This window comes from Hyla sarda, chromosome 7, assembly GCF_029499605.1.
Source record: "Hyla sarda isolate aHylSar1 chromosome 7, aHylSar1.hap1, whole genome shotgun sequence".
Taxonomy (NCBI): Eukaryota; Metazoa; Chordata; class Amphibia; order Anura; family Hylidae; genus Hyla; species Hyla sarda.
Genome location: NC_079195.1, coordinates 106,873,747 through 106,897,848, shown reverse-complemented (window position 1 = coordinate 106,897,848; position 24,102 = coordinate 106,873,747). Strand labels below are relative to the sequence as shown.

The window sequence follows — 24,102 nt, the reverse complement described above, 5'->3', positions numbered from 1 at the left end:
ATAAGTACTGGAAGGATTGAGATTTTTTTATAGAAGTAATTTTCAAATCTGTTTAACTTTCTGGCACAAATTGATTAAAAAAAAAAGTTTTCCACCGGAGTACCCCTTTAAATAAAATCAGCTTTATATTTAGACTTTCCACCATAGGCTAAGTACACACGTTATAGTTATGTCATTGTTTTGCCATATTTCAGAAGCCCTGAAAAAAAGTGCAATATTACAAAAATACTGCAACATGTGAACACAGCCTCAGGTTTCCTTTGGCCATGTTCACATGGGGTTAAATGTGGCACTAGGACCGCTCGGAAATGTGTTGTCTTATAGATGGCAATGCACTTCTAAGTGAAATCCGCAAAAAAGAATAGACAAGTCTATTCTTTTTGTGGACCCCGGAATCTGCATTTCCGCAGCAGAAACATCTGCCACGGATATTCCACTGTGTGAACAGTGCGTCTGAATCCCATTGAAATCAACCGACTGTAGTGAATTGTCCATGCAGAATATTCCAGCGGAATTCCGTACGGACATTCCGCTATGTGAACATAGCCTATTTTTGCCTCTCTGCAGCTGATCCTGTTGCCATGATGTCACTTAGGACAGGTAATGTGGAGAAGCAAGAAGCTGCATGATATTGGGTGAGGGGTGCAGACTGGTAATGGGAGAAGCGGGCCCCATTGCTTTCTATGTCCGTATGGAGTAAAGATTTCAAAAGCGCTAAGCACTAGGTAACTCCATAGAAACAGCAAATGAAACTACTGAACAAGCCCTATTAATAGAGTACTGCAGTTTTAGACACTTATACCCTATATGCAGGATAAGGGTCTGATCGCAGGGGGGCAGGTGGAAATTCTGCTTTTCGCATTCTGCTGAAATATAAGATCTGTCTTATATTTTGCAGAATTTCGTGGCAGAATCCCATAGAAGTCAATGAGGCTTGAATTTCGGCAGAATTCTGTGTTCTGACAACACAGAAATTCCGTTCAGCAAGCTTTGCTGCATGGAATTTCTGTGGAATTGTGGAAATCCCGCCATGGGAACATACCCTAAGAGTAAAAAATACAACTTTTAAAGGGGAGACCTTATGAAGTCAGTATCTTTTTTAAAATTGGGCAGAAAAGAAAATACAGTCTCGGCACCGCACAGCAAGAAGCACCAATTATCTTAAATGGTGATGCACTTTGCAGAGAGATTATAATGGGCCTCATTTACTACGAGTTTCGGGTTTTTACTAGTGGGAAAAGTTGTTTCAGACTTGCAGGATTCCTCTCTATTTACTATGGTGAAAAGTCGGGAACATTTTTCTGACCAGCTTTTTCTAGGTGGAAATTTCCAGCCATTTATCCACAGGATTTTTCTGAGAATTCAATAGTAAATCGGTCGGGTTGTGAAACCACACCCCTTTTTGGGCCGATCACGCCCACCTTTCGGCTTTTCACAGTGCAATGTCGGGTTTGTCGGATTTTCCAGGCGTACACTGTTGCACACTGGTGCAGACTGGCGCAGACATGTCACAGACACTCTGCGCCAAAATAACCAATCAAAAACTGGTTGGCTTCAGCTTAGTAAATGAGGGCCAGTGAGTTAGCATCTATTTCGGGGGTGCTCTTACTTGGAAAAAAAACAACTAAAAAATGCAAAGACTTAGAAGACATTAAAGAAACACACTCACCCTGTTAACAATCTCACTGCCCTGTTTGGCGGGGGATCACCCACAAAATAGGACCCCCGTACCCACAAGCTATGTGGATGTTGAAGTAAAGCGTCTTCTTATTGCACCAGCATCAGGGTGAGTGTCTTACTTGAATTTCTTTTATGTCCTTGTATTTTTCTAAATTGGCACAGCACGGTAATACTTTATCTCCAAGGGAAACATTGGCCGTGATTTAAGAGTGGAGTGTTGGTGTATTTTCTCTTCTTTTTTTCCATTATGTAGCTTGGCTTTTTCTGTTACTTCCATAGATTACAGCGGATAAAAAAGTGTGCAGCTCTTCCTTGTATTCAGTGAGGAAGCAGGCACAGGGAATGGCTCAAGAAGGGTTAATGGAGCCCTGTTTTTGATATACATGAGGGTCCCAGCAGTAGAATCGCACCTATCTGGCTTGTACTGTGAATGTATATGACAGGAATATCCCCTTAAAGCTAGGTTCACACAGAAAACGACATGCTGACATATCCTGTAATGGAGGGCAGCGGATGATAATCATTGTAATGGCCCGAACGGAGGCATCATGTGATCTGTATGTGTGTGTTTGTTTTTGTAGTGGACTCAAAAATGCTGCAGACCGCGCTTTTGAGTTCACTAAAAAAAGTGGATATGTATGACAGAAACCCTAACACAGTGTGAACCTAGCCTAACTTGCAACTACACTGCCCGCCACTTCAGTGCCTTAAACCATAAGGGAAACTAGAATTTGCTCCCTCATTGCCCCAGACCCTCTGGTAAACTAAGAATAGTTCCTTCACTGCCCTATACCACCAGGGATACATAGATTAGCTCTTCACTGCCCTATACCACCAGGGATACGGAGATTAGCTCTTCACTGCCCTATACCACCAGGGATACAGAGATTAGCTCTTCACTGCCCTATACCACCAGGGATACAGAGATTAGCTCTTCACTGCCCTATACCACCAGGGATACAGAGATTAGCTCTTCACTGCCCTATACCACCAGGGATACAGAGATTAGCTCTTCACTGCCCTATACCACCAAACATACATAGATTAGCTCTTCAATGTCCTATACCACCAGGGATACGGAGATTAGCTCTTGACTGTCCTATACCACCAGAGATACAGAGAGTAGCTCTTCACTGCCCTATACCACCAGGGATACAGAGATTAGCTCTTCACTGCCCTATACCACCAGGGATACAGAGATTAGCTCCTCACTGTCCTATACCACCAGGGATACAGAGATTAGCTCTTCACTGACTATACCACCAGGGATACAGAGATTAGCTCTTCACTGCCCTATACCACCAGGGATACAAAAATTAGCTCTTCACTGCCCTATATCACCAGGGATACAGAGATTAGCTCTTCACTGCCCTATACCACCAGGGATACAGAGATTAGCTCTTCACTGCCCTATACCACCAAACATACATAGATTAGCTCTTCAATGTCCTATACCACCAGGGATACAAAGATTATCTCTTCACTGCCCTATACCACCAGGGATACAGAGATTATCTCTTCACTGCCCTATACCACCAGGGATACAGAGATTAGCTCTTCACTGCCCTATACCACCAGGGATACAGAGATTAGCTCCTCACTGTCCTATACCACCAGGGATACAGAGATTAGCTCTTCACTGCCCTATACCACCAGGGATACAGAGATTAGCTCCTCACTGTCCTAGGCATAGCGGCACTAGATCCTGATGCAGTGGTGCCTTACTATCTGAGGGAACATTGCCAGTGATACAGCTAAAAGTTATAGGTGGCCAGCCTCCACGAAAGAAGAGGGGCCAAGATTTAACTTTTGCACCAGGGCCCATGAGCCTTTTGGGCCCCTGTTTTTTTTATTTTTTATTTTATTTTTTTAAACCAAGCGAAGAGAAGGAGAAAAGAGCCAATCAGAAACACATATGGCTGATCCATTTTTGTTATCTCTCTCTCTACTAGAACAACAGATGGATGATATAGTCCATCAGTGGTATAGGTCAGCAAATAAGGATGGCAACATATATCATAGCTTACTGACAGCATGCCCATTCAGTCTAATGGCCTAAACATAATCATCTAATGACTACATTCCATTCAAGCCATTTCCTGCATGTATACATTTGTTTTGTGGGATTCAAAATGGCAGCAGACCACACTTTTCCTGCTGAAAAAAGGAATATGTGGGCAAAATGGCCTGAACATAGGGGGAGCAGGGCCGGCTCTGCCTATAGGCAAAATAGGCAGCCGCCTAGAGCAGCCTCTTGATGAGGGCGCCGTTCTGCCCGCTACAAGAAAGTTAGACAGCCAGCATCACAAGGAGGAGGTTTGTTACAGTGTGTCACCCCAGTAGTAAGGTAATTACATAACGAGGAGGTTTGTTACAGTGTATCACCCCAGTAGTAAGGTAATTACATAAGGAGGAGGTTTGTTACAGTGCGTCACCCCAGTAGTAAGGAAATTACATGAGGAGGAGGTTTGTTACAGTGTGTCACCCCAGTAGTAAGCTAATTACACGAGGAGGGAGTTTGTTACAGTGTGTCACCCCAGTAGTAAGCTAATTACATAAGGAGGGGGTTGTTACAGTGTGTCACCCCAGTAGTAAGGAGATTACCTGAGGAGGAGGGTTGTTACAGTGTGTCACACCAGTAGTAAGGAGATTACATGAGGAGGGGGTTTGTTACAGCGTGTCACCCCAGTAGTAAGGAGATTACATGAGGAGGGGGTTTGTTACAGTGTGTCACCCCAGTAGTAAGGAGATTACATGAGGAGGAGGTTTGTTACAGTGTGTCACCCCAGTAGTAAGGAGATTACCTGAGGAGGAGGGTTGTTATAGTGTGTCCCCCCAGTAGCAAGCTAATTACATGAGGAGGGGGTTGTTACAGTGTGTCACCCCAGTAGTAAGCTAATTATATGAGGAGGAGGTATGTTACAGTGTGTCATCCCAGTAGTAAGGAGATTACATGAAGAGGGGGTTGTTACAGTGTGTCACCCCAGTAGTAAGGAGATTACATGAGGAGGAGGTTTGTTACAGTGTGTCACCCCAGTAGTAAGGTGATTACATGTGGAGGAGGTATGTTACAGTGTGTCACCCCAGTAGTTAGGAGATTACATGAGGAGGGGGTTGTTACAGTGTGTCACCCCAGTAGTAAGGAGATTACATGAGGAGGGGGTTGTTACGGTGTGTCACCCCAGTAGTAAGGATATTACATGAGGAGGAGGGTTGTTACAGTGTGACACCCCAGTAGTAAGGAGATTACATGAGGAGGAGGTTTGTTACAGTGTGTCACCCCAGTATTAAGGAGATTAAATGACGAGGAGGTTTGTTACAGTGTGTCACCCCAGTAGTAAGGTGATTACATGAGGAGGAGGTTTGTTACAGTGTGTCACCCCAGTAGTAAGGAGATTATATGAGGAGGAGGTTTGTTGCAGTGTGTTACCCCAGTAGGAAGGAGATTTCATGGGGAGGAGGTTTATTACAGTGTGTCAACCCAGTAGTAAGGTGATTACATGAGGAGGGGGTTTGTTACAGTGTGTCACCCCAGTAGTAAGGTGATTACATGAGGAGGAGGTTTGTTACAGTGTGTCACCCCAGTAGTAAGGAGATTACATGAGGAGGAGGTTTGTTGCAGTGTGTTACCCCAGTAGGAAGGAGATTTCATGGGGATGAGGTTTGTTACAGTATGTCTACTATTTGTAAGGTGGGGCATGTCAAGACGGGGGCCAATGGGCGGAGTAAATGGGGTGGCAAAATTAACTTTTTACTAGGGTGGCAAAAATCCTTGCATAAGCCCTGAGGGGGAGATTTATTAAAAACCTCTGCAGAGGACAAATAGTGCAGTTGCCCATAGCAACTAGTCATTGCTTCTTTCATTTTTCAATCTGATTGGTTGCTATGGGCAACTGCACCACTCTTCCTCTACACAGGTTTTAATAAATCTCCCCCTTTAATTGTTAGTATGGACTCACTGTCAGTATGTGCTAGAATACTTTTTTGACAGGATTCCTATATATGCCACTGATTGACCAGATACATGCAGTGTGATTCCAGCCTTAAAGGGGTACTCCGGTGGAAAACAATTTTTTTTTTTAAATCAACAGGTGCCAGAAAGTTATACAGGTTTGTAAATTATTTCTATTTCAAAATTTTAATCCTCGCACTACTTATCAGCTGCTGCATACTACAGAGGAAGTTCTTTTCTTTTTGAATTTCTTTTCTGTCTGACCACGGTGCTCTCTGCTGACACCTCTGTCCATGTCAGGAACTGTCCATAGCAGGATAGCTTTTCTATGGGGATTTGCTCCTGCTCTGGACAGTTCCTGAGATGGACAGAGGTGTCAGCAGAGAGCACTGTGGTCAGACAGAAAAGAAATTCAAAAAGAAAAGAACTTCCTCTGTAGTATACAGCAGCTGATAAGTAACGCAAGTATTAAGCTTTTTAAATAGAAGTACTTCACAAATCTCTGAAACTTTCTGGCACCAGTTGATTAAAAAAAATAATAATAATAATAGTTTTCCACTGTGGCGAACTGGTAGAAAATTTTTAATGAAGACTATAGAGAAAGTTACGTAATTTTTTCATCCAAGAAAACAAGTCCCCAAGAAAAAAAAAATCAGTGTAAAGATGTCCATAGTGCAGAGTTTCCCCACCAGAGGGACTCCAGATTTTAGCTGTTGCAAAACTACAACTCCCACCATGCCCGGACAGCCAAAGGCTGTCCGGGCATGGTGGGAGTTGTAGTTTTGCAACAGCTGGAGGCACCCTGGTTAGGAAACACATTGCTGGGTAATATATATCCTCAGGCGTTTACAGTAGCCTGTATTCCGTCCAAGCTTTTAATTGTTTCCTATAACTGTTTCTAAGAAAGAATAACAGTGCCACCTACCCATCAACACAGATGTTCCTAAGATAAGTGGTGTCATAGACATGTGCCAAGCTTGCCTCCATAGGCCCTGTGTGCTTTCTGGGTAATACTCATCTCGTGACAGTGTGGGTAAGTAGTACTGACACTCTCTCCTGTGTTAAACAGTCCGGCTTTGTTTCCTTGGAATGAAAGGTTATGAATGTTTGATGCACGGAAGATAAATCTGTAGGTTATGTTATACCGAAAACATTTCCTTTTATGCAGAAGCAGTTGGAGCCCTGGGATTCAGCACCAGATTTCTCCCGCCACCCTCCCCTTGTATAAAAAATGAGCTGCTATGTTGTACATTTGCTTCTGACTGTTTATAAAAAAGAATGTCATTCCAGTGCACAACTTGGCACTGAGCTACGATAAACTTCTCTCAATCCATGTATGGTCCGGTTTTGCCACAAGCCTTTCAACATGTAACACTTGTTGCTTTTTGTGTCTGTTGATGATACTATAAGCTACTATATATATATATTTTTTTAATGATCCATTTTATAAGCGTCAGTTGGAGAACACACGTGTTGCTGTTTACTAGTTCGGGTAAAATGGTAGCATTATATGAATTAGCTCAGTGCTAATGTGGTGTCCACGAGGAGGGTGGGGGGTGTAGTCCAGGGCATCTGAGGGTAGTAGTCCCTTGGGCAAAGTCTATTGTGTTGTCACAAAGCCTTTGTGACTGATTAAGGCTGAATTCACATCACATTTTGCACCTACGGCTTGGAAATTTTAAAACCAGCGCTCACGTATCCCAGCTGGACCGGCGCCGAATCTCATTCAGTAAAATGAGCCGACCGGAGTCAGATAGACTCCGGTCGGCTCATTTAGGACCCGTATCCCTTTTTTTTCCCCAGCCATTGGTCACATGATGATGTCATTTCATCACGCAGCCTGCCAGAAAAGTCCCACAGTGCCCCGGAGGATGCAGAAAATCCGGGTTAAGCGTAGGAGTGGCGGAAAGGTGAGTACATTTTTTTTAGAGGCCCTTTTGGAAGCATTACCTACCTGGGAGAAATAACCAACTATCTACTGGAGGCATTAACCAAGTACCTACTGAGGGCATTACCATCTTGGGGCACTAACCAACTACCTACTGGGGGCATTACTTACCTGGGGGCATTAACTACTGGGGCCATTACCTACTATGTACTGGGGCATTACTTACTACCTACTGGGAGCATTACCTACCTAGGGGCATTATGTACTATCTACTGGGGGCATTATGTACTTCCTACCTGGGGGCATTACTTTTTACATACTGAGGATATTGCGTACTACCTACTTTGGGGTACAGTCATGGCCGTAAATGTTGGCACCCCTGAAATTTTTTAAAAAATGAAGTATTTCTCACAGAAAAGGATTGCAGTAACACATGTTTTGCTATACACTTGTTTATTCTCCAAAAATGGTCTGGACAAAATTATTGGCACCCTTTTTAAAATTGTGGAAAAATAAGATTTTCAAGCATGTGATGCTCCTTTAAACTCACCTGGGGCAAGTAACAGGTGTGGCAATATAAAAATCACACCTGAAAGCAGATAAAAAGGAGAGAAGTTCACACTAAGCATGGACAACAGAAAGAGGAGAAGAGAACAGTCTGAGGACTTGAGAACCAAATTTGTGGAAAAATATCAACAATCTCAAGGTTACAAGTCCATCTCCAGAGATCTAGATTTGCCTTTATTCACAGTGCGCAACATTATCAAGAAGTTTACAACCCATGGCACTGTAGCTAATCTCCCTGGGTGTGGATGGAAGAGAAACATTGATGAAAGATGTCAATGTAGGATAGGCCGGATGTGGATAAGCATACCCAAACAAGTTCCAAAGATATTGAAGCTAACTATCCGTCGACATTTAAATGATATGAAACGCTATGGCAGGAGACCGAGGAGGACCCCACTGCTGACACAGAGACATAAAAAAGCAAGACTACATTTTGCCAAAATGAACTTGAGTAAGCCAAAATCCTTCTGGTAAAACGTCTTGTGGACAGATGAGACCAAGATAGAGCTTTTTGGTAAAAGAAATTCTACTGTTTACCGAAAATGGAATGAGGCCTACAAAGAAAAGAACACAGTACCTACAGTGAAATATGGGGGAGGTTCAATGATGTTTGGGGGTTGTTTTGCTCACTCTGGCACTGGGTGCCTTGAATGTGTGCAAGGCATCATAAAATCTGAGGATTACCAACGGATTTTGGGTCGCACTGTACAGCCCAGTGTCAGAAAGCTGGGTTTGCGTCCGAGATCTTGGGTCTTCTAGCAGGACAATGAACCCAAACATACGTCAAAAAGCACCCAGAAATGGATGGCAACAAAGCGCTGGAGAGTTCTGAAGTGACCAGCAATGAGTCCAGATCTAAATCCCATTGAACACCTGTGCAATCCTTTTCTGTGAGAAATACTTTATTTACGCACCAACATTTACGGCCATGACTGTATTACCTATTTTGGGGCATTACCTACTACTTACTGAGGGCATTATCTACTACCTACCTAAAGTGCATCTGTCATTTATATATGCTTGTCAAACCAGCACAGTGCAGTAGGGGTTAACAAGCATATGCCAGGCATAGCTTTTTTGTCTATTTTATGGCTTTATTTCAATCAAAAAAGTGTTTTGTAGTTTCCCTGGGTGTCAGAGAGGCATGGCCTGGGGTTTGCTATGCCCTGAGGCCACAATGCCACTTTCTGCAGATATCATGCTCGATCCATATAGAGTGACAATCCTACTAGGTATAATTTATGCCACATAGAAAAATATCATAAAATAGTTGTAATTACACAAAAAGTGTATACCGTTCTTTGGTGAAATCACTGGAATGTGTGGAGGAAAATGTGGAAATATGGTATCTTCTAGTTTGTCTATTAGTTAGTATATACCGTATTTTTCGCCCTATAGGACGCACCGGCATATAAGACGCACCCAATTTTAAAGGTGCAAAATCTAGAAAATAAAAGATTCTGAACCCAACAGTGATCTTCAACCTGCGGACCTCCAGATGTTGCAAAACTACAACTCCCAGCATGCCCGGACAGCCGTTGGCTGTCCGGGCATGCTGGGAATTGTAGTTTTGCACATCTGGAGGTCCGCAAGTTGAAGACCACTGGATAGGAGGTAATACTCACGTGTCCCCGCCACTCCGGACCCGTCACCGCTGCCCTGGATGTCGCTCCATCGCTGGCGCCGCGTCCCTGTGGTGTCCCTGACGCTCCGGACGTCTTCTTCCCCAGGATCCACGCTCTCCGTCATCGTCATCATGTTGCTGCCATCACGTCGCTACGCACGCCGCTCCTATTGGATGACGGGACGGCGTGCGCGACGACGTGATGACGTCGAAGGAGAGCGCCGGCCATGCAGGGGAACCCGGCACGGAGCAGACACCGAGGAGGCAGGTAAGGTCCCTCCCGGTGTCCTGTAAGCTGTTCGGAACGCCGCGATCTCACCGCGGCGGTCCCGAACAGCCCGACTGAGCAGCCGGGTTAGTGACACCTTCCCTTCAGACGCGGAGGTCAGCTTTGATCGCGGAATCTGAAGGGTTAATACAGGGCATCACCACGATCGGTGATGTCCTGTATTAGCCGCGGGTCCCGGCCGTAGATGGACCGCCGCGATAGGTGTGTGTATTCGACGTATAAGACGCACCAACTTTTTCCCCCCAGTTTTGGGGAAGAAAAAGTGCGTCTTATACGGCGAAAAATACAGTACATAATGGAATAGGGTATAAATGTAAAATGTATAACCAATCAGTCTAGATGAGCCTTAATAAAATAGATGCATTTATTAGGAATGAAAACGATACAAGAGATGAGAGGCAGCTGCAGGGCCTCACTGCTAGTGCAAAATCAATATTAAAAGGAAACTGCCTAAATTATTTTGTTCCTGAGGCGGACATGTTATATAGGAGTAGTAAAGAATAATAGTATGGTGGAGGTATGCAGTTATGGCATTTAACATGTCTTCTGTGTGCGATTTTTGTGGCATAAAAATGCCAGAAAAACTGCCACAGTTTTTACCTTTGTGTGGAATTTGCCTTTTTGGCCCCTTTTGGCTTTCTTTTTTTTACAAAATAGTTGGGTACCAAAAAAAAGAAAAAAAAAAAAGAAAAATGAAAAAGTATGCAGTAGGGATGTAAAAATTTAATTAGCTAAATGTTTATTTTTTTATAACAAAATGTTAATAATTTTTTTTATAAAGTGTGTGTAACTTTTCCCCCCACATTTTTTATGTAGTACTACTACTCCCAGCATGGAACACACTGTTTCATGATGGGAGTAGTAGTACCTGTACTGTAGACATATCGCCCCGGGTGTCAGTCTGACACCCGATGCGATCGTCCATAATATAGCAGAGATGGAGCGTCTCTCTCGCACCTCTGCTCTGTACTCTAGGTGATGTTCTATTCACATCACTCTTTCATATTTTCCGCCCAGAGCTGTGATTGGCCGGATGGTTGCAGCCAATCACAGCTCTGAGGAAAAGATGAATGAATGAGCGGCCGGCCGGTGTAAAGTGCAGAGTAGGGATGCGAGCGCTGTATAGAGCCGCTCCATCTCTGCTATAGACAGGACGATCACAGCGGGTGTCAGTAGTGATACCCGCTATGATCTGTTCTTACCTACAGGTACTCCTACTCCCAACATGGAGCACACTCTGCTCCATGCTGGGAGCTGTAGTACCTGCATTAAAAGACAGATCGCAGGGATTGTAATTTCTGACACCAGCTGCGATCTGTCTATTAATGCAGGTACTACAGCTCCCAGCATGGAGCAGAGTGTACTTCTTGGCATTTTTGCTCTCCCATAGACTTCTATGGGAGGAAAACGCCACGATTTCAAGGCAAAAAAACATCAAACTAGGTTTTGTCGGGCAGTTTGAAAATCCAGCCTCTGAGCACGAAATTGCTGAAAAACGCCAAAAGGATTAAAAAAACGCCAAACTGAAAAACGCCAAGGGAATCTGGCATTTTGCAGTTTACTATTGACTTGCAGCTAACATCTGGATGCGGCGTTTTTTCACAGAAAAATGCTGTGCGGGAAAATTGGCGTTTTTTTACAGCGTTTTGGCAAAAAAAAAAAACTCAGTGGAGTTCCAGCCTAATAGTTTTTCCTGTGGAATAAGTACATGCAAACAATCCAGTAGGATAAATGCAAATAGTTTCTCTGTAGAATAAATAAATGCAATTTGAAATGCTGACACTTTGTGCCTTGTCTTCTTTGCTGAGGGATCCAACGGAATTCTCACAATTACCCTGCCTGTAAGAGGTTAATCTATACAGATTGCTGCTGTAGGGTCATACATGCAGTATAAATATATGCAGGATATAGATGCTACAGGGGTTGTAAAGTTAGTGTAGTTCAATGGGTGGAGCGATCGCTTGGTGGGAGAGAGATCAATCTGCAACTAATGCAATAGCTGTAGGCACCCTGATTGAAAACCACAGGTCTTTTGAATAGATGCAGCTCATTTATGTTTCAATGGGTGGGGTGGCTGATGTGTGGGAGGGAGGAAAATTTAATTCTGGGATTTGTAGTCAAAAAAAGAAAAATCTAACAGGAAATACCAGTTCACAAACAGTGTTTTTGTAATCTCCACAATGTTTTGGTAATCTCACAACAAAGCCATTTAGCCCCAAAACAAGCGCAGATCCTTCCTAAGCATGTCCATTACTGTCTGCCAGGTACATACTAAAATCACCTTATGGTGGATAACCCCTTTAATATATATTCTTTCTGGGCAGGAGATATACAGTGTATAACTCCTTCCCAGTCTGAGTTGTACCCATAGCTATGCAGCACTGTATACTGATCCTGGCTCCTGTATAGTATACAGTGGTGTGCTATGCACCTCTGTATACTCTACAGCCGGTGGAGGTGAGTAGTGATGCTAGGCATCACTACTTACCTACTTATAGGTACACCCATGGAGTGGTACCCTAAAAGCAGTGAAAAACTACCATGGTACATGCTTGTTTTTCTATTTTGGTAAAATCCAACAAAAAACTATTGAAAGAAAAAAAAATGCCAGGAGAAATGCCACAAAAAAAAAATAGTAAAAAAAAATAAAACAATATCACTGCAAAGAGCAGTGGTCAAAAACACCACAAAAAAGACCTGCATGAAGCCTTGCCTAAGGCTATGTTCACAGTACAGAATGTCTGCTCGGAAAATCTCCATGCAGACATTCCACAAACTACGCGCGCTGACATAAACGGTCTTACGACCCCACAGGAGACGGCTATGCATTCTGTACAGAGTCCACAGAAAGAATGAACGTGTTCACTCTTTCTGCAGACACGGAAATCAGAATTTCCATGCAGTAAACATCTGGCACGGAATTTCCGCCGTATGCACAGTGCAGCAGATTCCTGTTGAATTCAATGGGACTCTACTGCAGCAGAATCTCAGTGCCAAATTCCAATGCAGAATGCAACATGGAAATTCCGATGTGTGAACATGGCCTAACCGTAATAAGCCGACCACACCAACCTGGGAAAGCAGAGTGGAAACAAAGTGACACAGGTCTTTCCTAGTGCCCCTGGTTCTTTGTATTAGGGATTAGACATTGATGCCATATATTAGATATAAGACAGAGTGAGTACACTGGCAGTCTGTGTGAGTACAGAGACACTGTTCTTATTACCTACACTTTGTACAGATTCTCTGTAGTGCATTGAAGTCAATAGCAGAATGCTCCTCAAGGATCTTAAATAATACTAGGCTATGGTTTAATGCTGACTGTACACAAAAGATATTACAGTGCAGGGTCATATACTTTACAAATAAATGCTTGTCAAGTCTTCTCTACACGCCCTATTAGGGCATAGGAACCTCATGCAGGGGTATCCCTTGGTGGGATTAGAGTAGATAAACACTGTAATAACTTTCCCACGCTCTGGAGGATGTGTAAAAACGATGTATTAGATAAAATTCAATAAGCCCCCATAATAGTCAATTTCTCCTGGGTGGTCAGTGCAGGGGACATGTGTTGGCTCCAGTCACCAGACTAATACAGATTCAGCACAAGATACCATGAAACATTTATATAACCGGCTGTACAATATGAATATGTTTCCAGCTGTACGGGCCAGTGATCATGCTTCTGATGGCAGGTATCCCCCTATTGCCTGTAGACAACTTAAAGGGGTATTCCGCCCCTAGACAACTTATCCCCAAAGGATAGGGGATAAGATGTCTGATCACGGGGGTCCCGCCGCTGGGGACCCCCACGATCTCTGCTATGGCACCCCAGACATCCGGTGCACGGAGCAAATTTTGCTCTGTGCCGGATGACTGGGGATGCGGAGTGGAGGCTAGTGACGTCACGGTCATGCTCCCTCAATGCAAGTCTATGGGAGGGGGCGTGACGGAAGTCACGCCCCCTCCCATAGACTGGCATTGAGGGGGTGTGACCGGGACATGACGAGCGGGACGTGACCGCGACGTCACTAGCCTCCGGCGCTGCACTCGACGCTCTAAACGAACGTCAGGTGTAGCAGGGGGATCACAGGGTGTCCCCAGCGGCGGGACCCCCACGATCAGACATCTTATCCCCTATCCTTTTGATAGGGGATAAGATGTCTAGGGGCAGAGTACCCCTTTAAGCTTTGTATACTGCTTGACTAGGTTATAAAGTAGCTCCAATATATTGCCAAAGAATAACACTGACATGAAAGCATATTAAGAAAATGATCCGAAACTTTTTTTAGCAGGGTATTTTCTGACATTGAAAAGGGTTGTCCAAGAGATTTAAAAAAAATTAAAAATTAAGCACAGTGCTCTCTGCTGACACCTCTGTCCATTTTAGGAGCTGTCCAGAGCAGCATATGTTTGCTATGGGGATTTTCTCCTTCTCTGGACAGTTCTTAAAATGGACAGAGATGTCAGCAGAGAACAAGGTGTTCCAAAAAGAATAGAATTTCCTCTGTAGTATTCAGCAGCTAATAAGTACAGGAAGGATTAAGATTTTTCAATAGAAGAAATTTACAAATCTGTTTAACTTTCTGGCACCAGTTGATTTAAAAAAAAATTAAAAAAAAAATAAGAAAAGGTTTTCCACCAGAGTACCCTTTTAACTAAAAAAACAAACAGTACTCAATCCCTGCCGATTCAGTGCACATACTGTACTTGGTTGGTCCCTTGCCAGTCTTTTATATTACAGGCTGACAGCAGTCATGTGCCATACTGGCATACTTACTGGTATCACAGCACAGCTGACTGCCTGATCATCTGTTCTGGATCAGCAGGGGATTATAAAGTGAATAGTTTACATTGCTGCTTCTTTTTATATTGCTTTAATATTGATGGTATATTCCTAGGATATTCCATTTATATGTGATTGACGTGGGGCATTCCTTGCCAATCACATGTACCTAGACACTAGAGGATGGGAGACATTGTTTATGGCTATACAGGATCATGTGGTGTTGAATATAATATTTGTATTTTGGAATGCAAGATGTTTAAACGGGCACTGTCACCAACTTTATTTTTTGATATGTTGTAGTACTTATGTACTACAACATATCTCTAATATACTTTTATTATTATTATTTTTTTTATTAAAAAGGTTTAATTTACATTTAAAAACCGGCCACTGAAAAAGGACTGATTTTGGAGTGGCAATCAGTCCTTTGTCAGTTAGGCTGCACTCGCTCCCTGCCTGTCAATCAGACAGGCGGGAGCGAGCGCATTGGCTCCCGGCCACTGGCTGGGAGGCCACTCCTCCCGCACATCGCCGCCGCCGCCTCGTTGCCGCCGCTGTCCCTGCACGCCCGCTGCCGGACTCTGCAGTAACTGCAAGTGTAATGAGGGAACGGGGTATGCGGGGCGGGGGGGGGGGAGGAGGGAACGGGCTAGTGCCGTAGCGGGGGGGGGGGGGGGAACGGGCTAGCAAAAAAAAAAATAGGATGGTGGGAGCTACCCTTTAAGTGCTTGCTAAGATCTTTTTCTTTTTATATGTACTCTTTGTTTTATATAAGTAATTGCAGTAACAACTGAATTGCTTTTGTATCAACTCTTTATTGGGTTTTTATGTCTATTGTGGTGAGTACATTTTCAGGCTTTAAAAGGAAATTCCACCTTCAAGCTACATTAGTGCTTTGGCTTCTGACTGTTCTTCCTTTACTGCATGGTTTCCAATACTTGTGGTTTGTATATAAGCACCATGGTTTTTCAGTGACTTCTTCTTTTACCTTGAACCAAACGAGAAATGCTGTACACGTAGTTAGTGCCAACGCTAAAAAGGTTTTCAGCACAGGAAATGTGTCTGTTGTTGCAGCTGCATCGATCTGCTTTCACTGTACTGTGTAAATAATATTATATATTTATTAGAGCTTACCGAGCCTATAAGCCTGCATAAAGTGGTCGGAAAGCAGAGGACGAAAATCATATTAAATAATGCAGTAAGAATAACTGGTATACGAAAGAATTATGTCATATATGTGGATGGTCACATCTTGGTTTTCGCACCTCATTGAGTGATAACCAGGACGCACATTCATTTACTAATCGGAAGAGAGTTTACCGTATATACTCGAGTATAAGCCGACCCGAATATAAGCCGAGGCCCCTAATTTCACCCCAAAAACCCAGGAAAAGTTATTGACTCGACTATAAACCTAGGGTGGGAAATACATCATCCCCCCCTGTCATCATCCAGACCCCCATCATCATCCCCCCCCCCTTTTTTATCACTTCATTAGTGGTCTTCAACCTGCGGACCTCCATATATTGCAAAACTACAACTCCCAGCATGCCCGGACAGCCATCGGCTGTCCGGGCATGCTGGGAGTTGTAGTTTTGAAACCTCTGGAGGTCCGCAGGTTGAAGACCACTGCGGCCTTCGTCATCATCCCCTTTAGTTTTCTACTCACCTCCCCTCGGTGGGAAGGAAGGGTGAGCTGGTTCAGGCCATCTGTGCTGCAGGGACCGTCCGATGGGGAGGGTTAGTCGCTCCAGGCTGTCCATTTTCACCGGGGGGCCTCTTCTCCGTGCTCCAGCCTGCCCCGGACTAGTGACGTTGCCTTGACGACGACGCACAGGGACATTCATGCGCAGGCTGCGAATGAACGTTCCTGTGCGGCATCGTCCAGGCAACGTCACTAGTCTGGAGCGGGCCCGGAGCGCAGAGAAGAGGGCCCCTCCGGTGAAAATGGACAGCCCGGAACGACTAACCCTCCCCACCGACGGTCTCTGCAGCATAGATGGCCCTGACCAGCTCACTCTTCCTTCCCACCGAGGGGAGGTAAGTAGAAAACTAAAGGCGGGGGGCGGGGGGGTTTTGGGTCTGGATGATGACGAAAGCCGGAGTGGTCTTCAACCTGCGGACCTCCAGAGGTTTCAAAACTACAACTCCCAGCATGCCCGGACAGCCGAGTTGTAGTTTTGCAACATCTGGAGGTCCGCAGGTTGAAGACCACTGAGAAGAGATTGACAGGCGGAGAGTTCACTTGAGTATAAGCCGAGGTGGGCATTTTCATCTTAAAAATCGTGCTTAAAATCTCGGCTTAAACTCGAGTATATACGGTAGTCATTAGAAGTAGTGTACATTCCAGAGGTGCTCTTCTGTTACCGTAGTTGGCCATGTGTGATTTTATATACATCCGATGGTCAAAAGGTCCCTCAAGTTCCAGGTGATGGGGTACACATGCTACTCACAGCAGTCTCCCCCTTTCTTTATTCTATGAAGAGTTAAGCCTACACAGATAAAGGAATGCACACATGTAAGGTCACAATTAAAGCTTTTCCATTTATTTTAAAGAAAGCAGAAATTGTAGACAATTTAATTATGTAATATTTGTAAATAATACAATTGTATTTTTGGCTTGACAGTGAACTTCAAACACAAAAATGGAAATATGTTTTAGGGGGGGAGAAATTGGAAGAGTCTTCTTTCTTATTCTAAACCAATGCATTCACATCACTTTTCCAAACATCCTGATTGGCATTTTCCTGCATGTGTGTCCTCTAACGTTAAATGACTCCCCTGTTTCTCTACCTCCAATATAGTTTTAAAATAAATATATACACAGGAGTTCGAAAAATAGGGGGATACACGACTACACACACGCTAAGCATCACACAACACACAGCTATTAAAGTGTACCTGTCGCCAACAAAAACTTTTTATATAATGTAGATTATACCATTATATGTATATTTGTAATATACATTGATTAAAAAATATGTATATTTTTGGGTGAAAAAATGCTGTCTCTACAGCTATTGCCAGTTTGTGTCTATGAGGAGTCCAAATACAGGAAGTGAGGGCAGGACAAGCAGGGGTCTGTGCAGGCTCTTGGATTGTCAATCATCCTGCTATGTGAGACGGGGGCATGTCATAGAGCCTCAGTGTGCAGAGCCCTGCTTGTCCTCAGTGTACAGAGCCCTGCTTGTCCACCCACACTTCCTGTGTTTGGGCTCCTCATAGAGACACACAAACAATAGCTGTAGGGACAAACATATACACATTTTTTAACCAATGTACATTGCAAATATACATATAATGGCATTATTTACATTATATAAAAAGTTTTTGTTGATGACAGGTACACTTTAAGGGAATCCGCTGCATGGTTTTACATTGTGTAACTAATCACAGCTCAATGTAGAGGGCACAGACATTCCTCGGGACACTTTGGACTGTTAACTTTTGCTTGCAAGTAAAATGAGTAGCAAGTGCCGAAGGGTGCGGCCAATACCCTTACTTACTCATTTCTATCCCTTAGGCTAAGTTTCCACTTGTTTTTTATTTTTTTTTTGGCAGCGTTTTTTTCACTGAAAAAAACTCCAGTGCCAGTGCAATTTCCTGCGTCTGAAGTTTTTTCTGGCGTTTTTGCATTTAAGTGGAAATTGCATTTTTGGATGCAGTAGGAATGGGAAAAAATGTATTTAACTAACTTTTTATTCTTTTATAATGAAATTTGCATTAATTCTTTATAAAGTGTGTGTGTGTTTCGCTTTTTTTTTCTCTATTTTAAAAATTTTTTTTTTAGTAGTACTACTACTGCCAGCATGGAACACACTGTTCCATGATGGGAGTAGTAGTACCTGTACTAATAGACATATTGCCCCGGGTGTCAATCCTGACACAATGCGATCGTCCATAATATAGCAGAGATTCGGATCGGCTCTATGCAGCGCTCACATCTCTTTACTATACTCCGGGCCGGACAGTGATGTGAATAGAAATTCACCTCACTCATTCATAGATTGGCCGGATGGTGGCAGCCAATCACAGCTCTCAGAGGGATATATGAATGAGTGAGTGGCCGGCTGGAGTATAGTGCAGAGATGCGGAGCGCAAGAGAAAGCCGCTTTGCATCTCTGCAATAGATAGGAAGATCGCATCGGGTGTCAGGAGTAACATCTGCTGTGATCTGTCCTTAACTGCAGGTACTACTACTCCCAATATGGAGCACACTCTGCTCCATGCTGGGAGCTGTAGTACCTGCATTAATAGACAGATCGCAGCGAGTGTAACTTCTGACACCTGTTGCGATCTGTCTATTAATGCAGGTACTACAGGTCTCAGCATGGAGCAGAGTGTGCTCCATGCTGGGAGCTGTAGTACCTGCATTTAAGGAAAGATCACAGTGGATCTCCCTCCTGACACTCGTTGTGATCTTCCTGTATAATGTATAGATACAGCCGGCCTCTCTTCTATGGTCCCCTGCAGTGACGTATATACACCGATTCATATTTCCCAAAGAGAGTTGTGATTGGCTGGAACCAACTGGCCAATCACAGCTCTCTGCAGGAAATATGAATATGTGTATATATACGGCAGTGCAGGGGACCATAGAAGAGCCCGCATCTAAACATTATACAGAAGGATCGCAATGGAACCCGGGGCGATCTGTCAGTTAGTACAGGTACTACTACTCCCATCATTGAACAGTGTGTTCCATGCTGGGAGTAGAGTAGTACTACCTAAAAAATTTTTTTAAAAAAGTTAAAAAAAAGTGAAAAACACACACACTACATTTTTTTTATTGTCGGCTACATTTTTAGTCCCCTGCCCACACACTGTTTAAAAATGTATAAAAAATTTGTTATAAAAGAGATAAATTTCGTTAGATACAAATTTTTCCATCACTACTTTATCTTTTTTATTATTCTTTTTTAATGGTACCCTATGAAATTTTATAAAAAAAATTTATCTCCTTGACTTTTTTGGATCGCTAAAGTCCAAAAAAGAATAAAAAAAGCCAAAGTTAAAACCCACGATTTCAGGGGAAAAAACACCATTGGCTCAACATGCTGCGACTTTGCAAAACCGCCAAGAACCTGAAAAAGAGTGAAAAAAACGCCAAAAGGATAAAAAAAACTTTGCTTTACAGCTAACACTTGGCCGCGGTTTTTTCAATGAAAAAATGCCATGTTGGCCGTTTTGGCGTATTTTGGGGACAAAACGCAAGTGAAAACTTAGCCTTAAAGCACAGAGACTGACTAAAATACAAGAGGAAGAAGAAAGCAGTAATAGAAAAGAATAGAAATACTTGTCCCTAGAGGTGATTGGCCAGGCCCATGTTGCTTATATGCCTCTATGAAAAAATGCTAATTGCTTACAAGCAGAAATTTGCTAATGTAAAGGTATGACTGTACAGCTGGGTGCAGATTTGAAGATCCATGACCTAAAAGCCCACCTCTTGCCCCAGGCTATCTTGGATTACTCTCCTCTCACTTGGGCTGCCAGGCTAGGATGAGCTCCTTATTTGCATCTTTCTCACCGAGAGGCTGCGGTCTACCTAAGTAGACAGCTCTGAGAGAGCTGTTGATTTCATACTGTCCTGCACTTCTTACCTCTTGTGGCAGTAACACTGGCCTATCCAAGCTTCACGCCCTTATAGCAAGTTTCTATACATGGTGGGATACCTCTCAGCCTTCCTGGTACATACATAAACAGTTTCAGTCGCATATAACATTGTAAACTATGCAAACCAGCATAAAAATGCATATTTATCATAACCCGTGCAGAGGAAAAGCTGAACAGTTGCCCATAGCAACCAATCTGATTGCTTGTTTTATTTTATTCAGAGACCCTTTTTATAATTAAAGAAACTATCTGATTGGTTGCGATGGGCAACTGTTCAGCTTTTCCTCTGCACAGGTTTTGAAAAATCTCCCCCATACAGTATACAACATTTGACATATAATATACAACACCCAACCATAAGCCCCACAGAGCTCCCAGTGGGACACTGTACCAGTAAGGACAAGATAAAGGCCACTGTCCCGAGTCACAGCTCTGAGAAACATCATCATGTACTTATTGTTTTATTGGCATAATACCTATTAGCAAGTATTGGAGCCACAAAAGAAGAACGGAGCACTCACCCTGTAGTTGCGGCTTAAAACTTCATTCTTTATTTCACATATACATCGGATCACCGGAGTGATACGGGAGAGCGGACAGGTGCTGTAGCGTTGGGGGTAGGGCGACGGACCGTATTCGCGCAAATGTGCGCTTCCTCAGGCCCCTTGAGGGGCCTGAGGAAGCGCACATTTGCGCGAATACGGTCCGTCGCCCTACCCCCCACGCTACAGCACCTGTCTGCTCTCCCAGCACCTGTCTGCTCTCCCGTATCGCTCCAATACATACATCGGATCACCGGAGCAATACGGGAGAGTGGACAGGTGCTGTAGCGTGGGGCGTAGGGCGACGGACCATATTCGCGCAAATGTGCGCTTACTCAGGCCCCTTGAGGGGCCTGAGGAAGCGCACATTTGCGTGAATACAGTCCGTCGCCCTACCCCCCCCCCACGCTACAGCACCTGTCCGCTCTCCCGTATCGCTCCGGTGATCTGATGTATGCATTGGAGCGATACGGGAGAGCAGACAGGTGCTGGGAGAGCAGACAGGTGCTGTAGCGTGGGGGGTATCGCTCCGGTGATCCGATGTATATGTAAAATAAAGAATGAAGTTTTAAGCCGCAACTACAGGGTGAGTGCTCCGTTTTTGGCTCCAATACAGACTGTCTCATATATTCCATGTGTAGCACCACCCATATGCTAGGCACCTACATCAGGATCACGATATACCGCAATATATCGTGATCCAGATTTTTTGCCTATTAGCAAGTATTGCATGCTACATAAAGCATACATACTAGAGCATAACAGTGTGGATTCTCATAATATAAAGCAGCATAAACCATCATCAGATTAACAAAATCATCATGGAATGTTTCATACATTTTTTATGGACAGATGTTTCCGATTTTTTTCTGTTCTGGTGCTATCACAGGAATACACTAAATAAAGTACTTTGTGTTTGCTTCTGAAGGGAATAGAGGAACAAATATCCTATAGCCTGCAGCAAGTGAATAAACATTTGGTTCTATTGTCTTGCCCTCTAGGTAGTTAATTGCTGATAGACTGGTTTGTGTTTCATTAGCAAATACAGTGACCCCCCGACCTACGATGGCCCCGACATACGATCATTTCAACATACGAAGGCAGCATCAACATACGATGCTTTTGTATGTCGGGGCCATCGCATAAACGGCTATCCGGCAGTGCAGACTACTTCAGCTGCTGCCGGATAGCCGCTTAAGGTGCCCCGTGTGGTCCTGTGATGATCACTCACCTGTGCTCTGGACCGTACTCTTCAGGATCCCCTGCATCGCCGTCGCTCTCCTTTGTCATCACGCAGGAGCGGCGTGCGGAGCGGCGGGATGACGGCGATGAAGAGCGACGATCCCAGGCAGCAGAAACGGTCCAGAGCGGCGAGGACAGGTGAGTATAACTTCCTATACTTAACATTGCACGGATCCCTCAGCATACGATGGTTTCAACTAACGATGGTTCATTTGGAACGAATTACCATGGTATGTTGAGGGGCCACTGTAACTACGAGTGTATTAAAAAGTAAATAGAATCACATTCATGCTGTCACGAGTCATCGGGTGGTCCCCGGTGGCTTCTCCCCCCCAGCTTTGATTGATATATCTCTCCTTGTTGAGATATACAGAGACATTTTAAGGCTGAACTGGATGGATATCATTATTCAGTTATAACAAACTATGTAACTACGTATACAGCCACTGAGGCTGTCACTGACCTCCATACCTGGAGCATATTGTCACTGGCCTCCAAAATGCCACAAAAAAACAACAGCTGTGTGTGTGGACTTAACATTATTATTCTATAGTAAGTACAGTAACTTCTGGCCATAGTACTTTACTTCAAATAAAGTCCAAAAACTGCCACAAAAAAACACCACTGATTGGCCCTGATTTACATTGTAAACCCGACCCAAAACGCGTTGTATCTTGGTCAATAATATCCTCTTTTATCCTCCATACCTTGTCGTGGTCGGTCAGCGCCGATTGAGCCAGGTCCCTCCTCCAAGCCATCCCTGTCCATTGATTCTAAATGATGACAGACATGGCACTCTGTATAGACACAAAAGCTGTACCACTACTGATGCAGGAAAATCTGCTGTTCAGTAACCTGTATTTTTTGCAGTCACTGACATGATTACATTATAAATGATGTGTCTACGCTCCACTCTGGTTGATCGTTCTTTGGATTGGAGCCTAGTTTTTACAGAGCTTCCCTGATAGCAGATTTGCTGAAGCATCAGCTATCATACAGCTATGATACACAGAAGGAAGTTCTGTATGTCAACTGGAATGAGCTTCAAATATTGCAAACTTAATTAACTTTTATGTTATGTGATCAAGTACAAGGGTCAAGTGGTTACTTGGCACATCCTATATATATAATACTTATATATTAGCTATCACAATATCTTGAAGGTGACAGAATTTATACCAGTGATGCACTGTCCAGTATAACCGTTTAAATTAGGAATTGACTATAAGACAACTAACCTGAGTTACTACAAAATTGATATCATCCTTCAAAGTAGTGTGTTTAGAAAGGAAGAGGAAGAATCCTGAGATTCTTAAAGGAGAACTCCAGACCATAAAAATTGTCCCCCATTGTGCCGGCAGTAAAAAAATAAAGATGTACATACCTTCCTCCGCTCCCCCGGGGCCTCCGGTAACCGGCTCCGGTCTCCGCCGCAATCCACTTCCTGGTTGCCGGTGGTCGGATGAATCAGCCAATCACCAGCCGCAGCGCAGTCCAACTCGGCCGGCGATAGGCTGAGCGGCAGTGTGAAACCGCTTCAGGACACAAAATTCTTCACTACACCGGCACCTGCGGCCGGGGCCGAAAACGTCACACTGCCGCTCAGCCTATCGCCGGCCGAGTCGGACTGCGCTGCGGCTGGTGATTGGCTGATTCATCCGACCACCGGCAACCAGGAAGTGGATTGCGGCGGAGACCGGAGCCGGAGGAAGGTATGTACATCTTTATTTTTTTACTGCCGGCACAATGGGGGACACTTTTTATGGTCTGGAGTTCTCCTTTAAGGCCAACAGTAATCTGTTTGGAATTGTAGCTTAAAGGGGTACTTCAAGGAAAATGTTTTTATTTTTTTTTATTTTATTTTTTTAAATCAACCCAAAAATCTTAACCCTTCCAGTACTTATCATCTGCTGTAT

At 43.8% G+C, this 24,102-nt stretch overlaps 1 protein-coding gene and 1 long non-coding RNA gene across 7 annotated transcripts in view; one reads left to right on the top strand and one right to left on the bottom strand.

Annotated features, from left to right (window-relative positions):
- The window catches only part of LOC130282279 (sorbin and SH3 domain-containing protein 1-like), a 404,864-nt gene that overhangs the window by 28,134 nt on the left and 352,628 nt on the right, over positions 1–24,102 (top strand). The window lies entirely within an intron of this gene.
- On the bottom strand, positions 15,610–23,045 carry LOC130282281 (uncharacterized). Its single transcript, XR_008846313.1, has 3 exons — positions 22,894–23,045; positions 20,390–20,473; positions 15,610–15,887 (listed from the first exon to the last, which is right to left on the bottom strand). It is a non-coding gene; the product is annotated as an uncharacterized LOC130282281 (long non-coding RNA).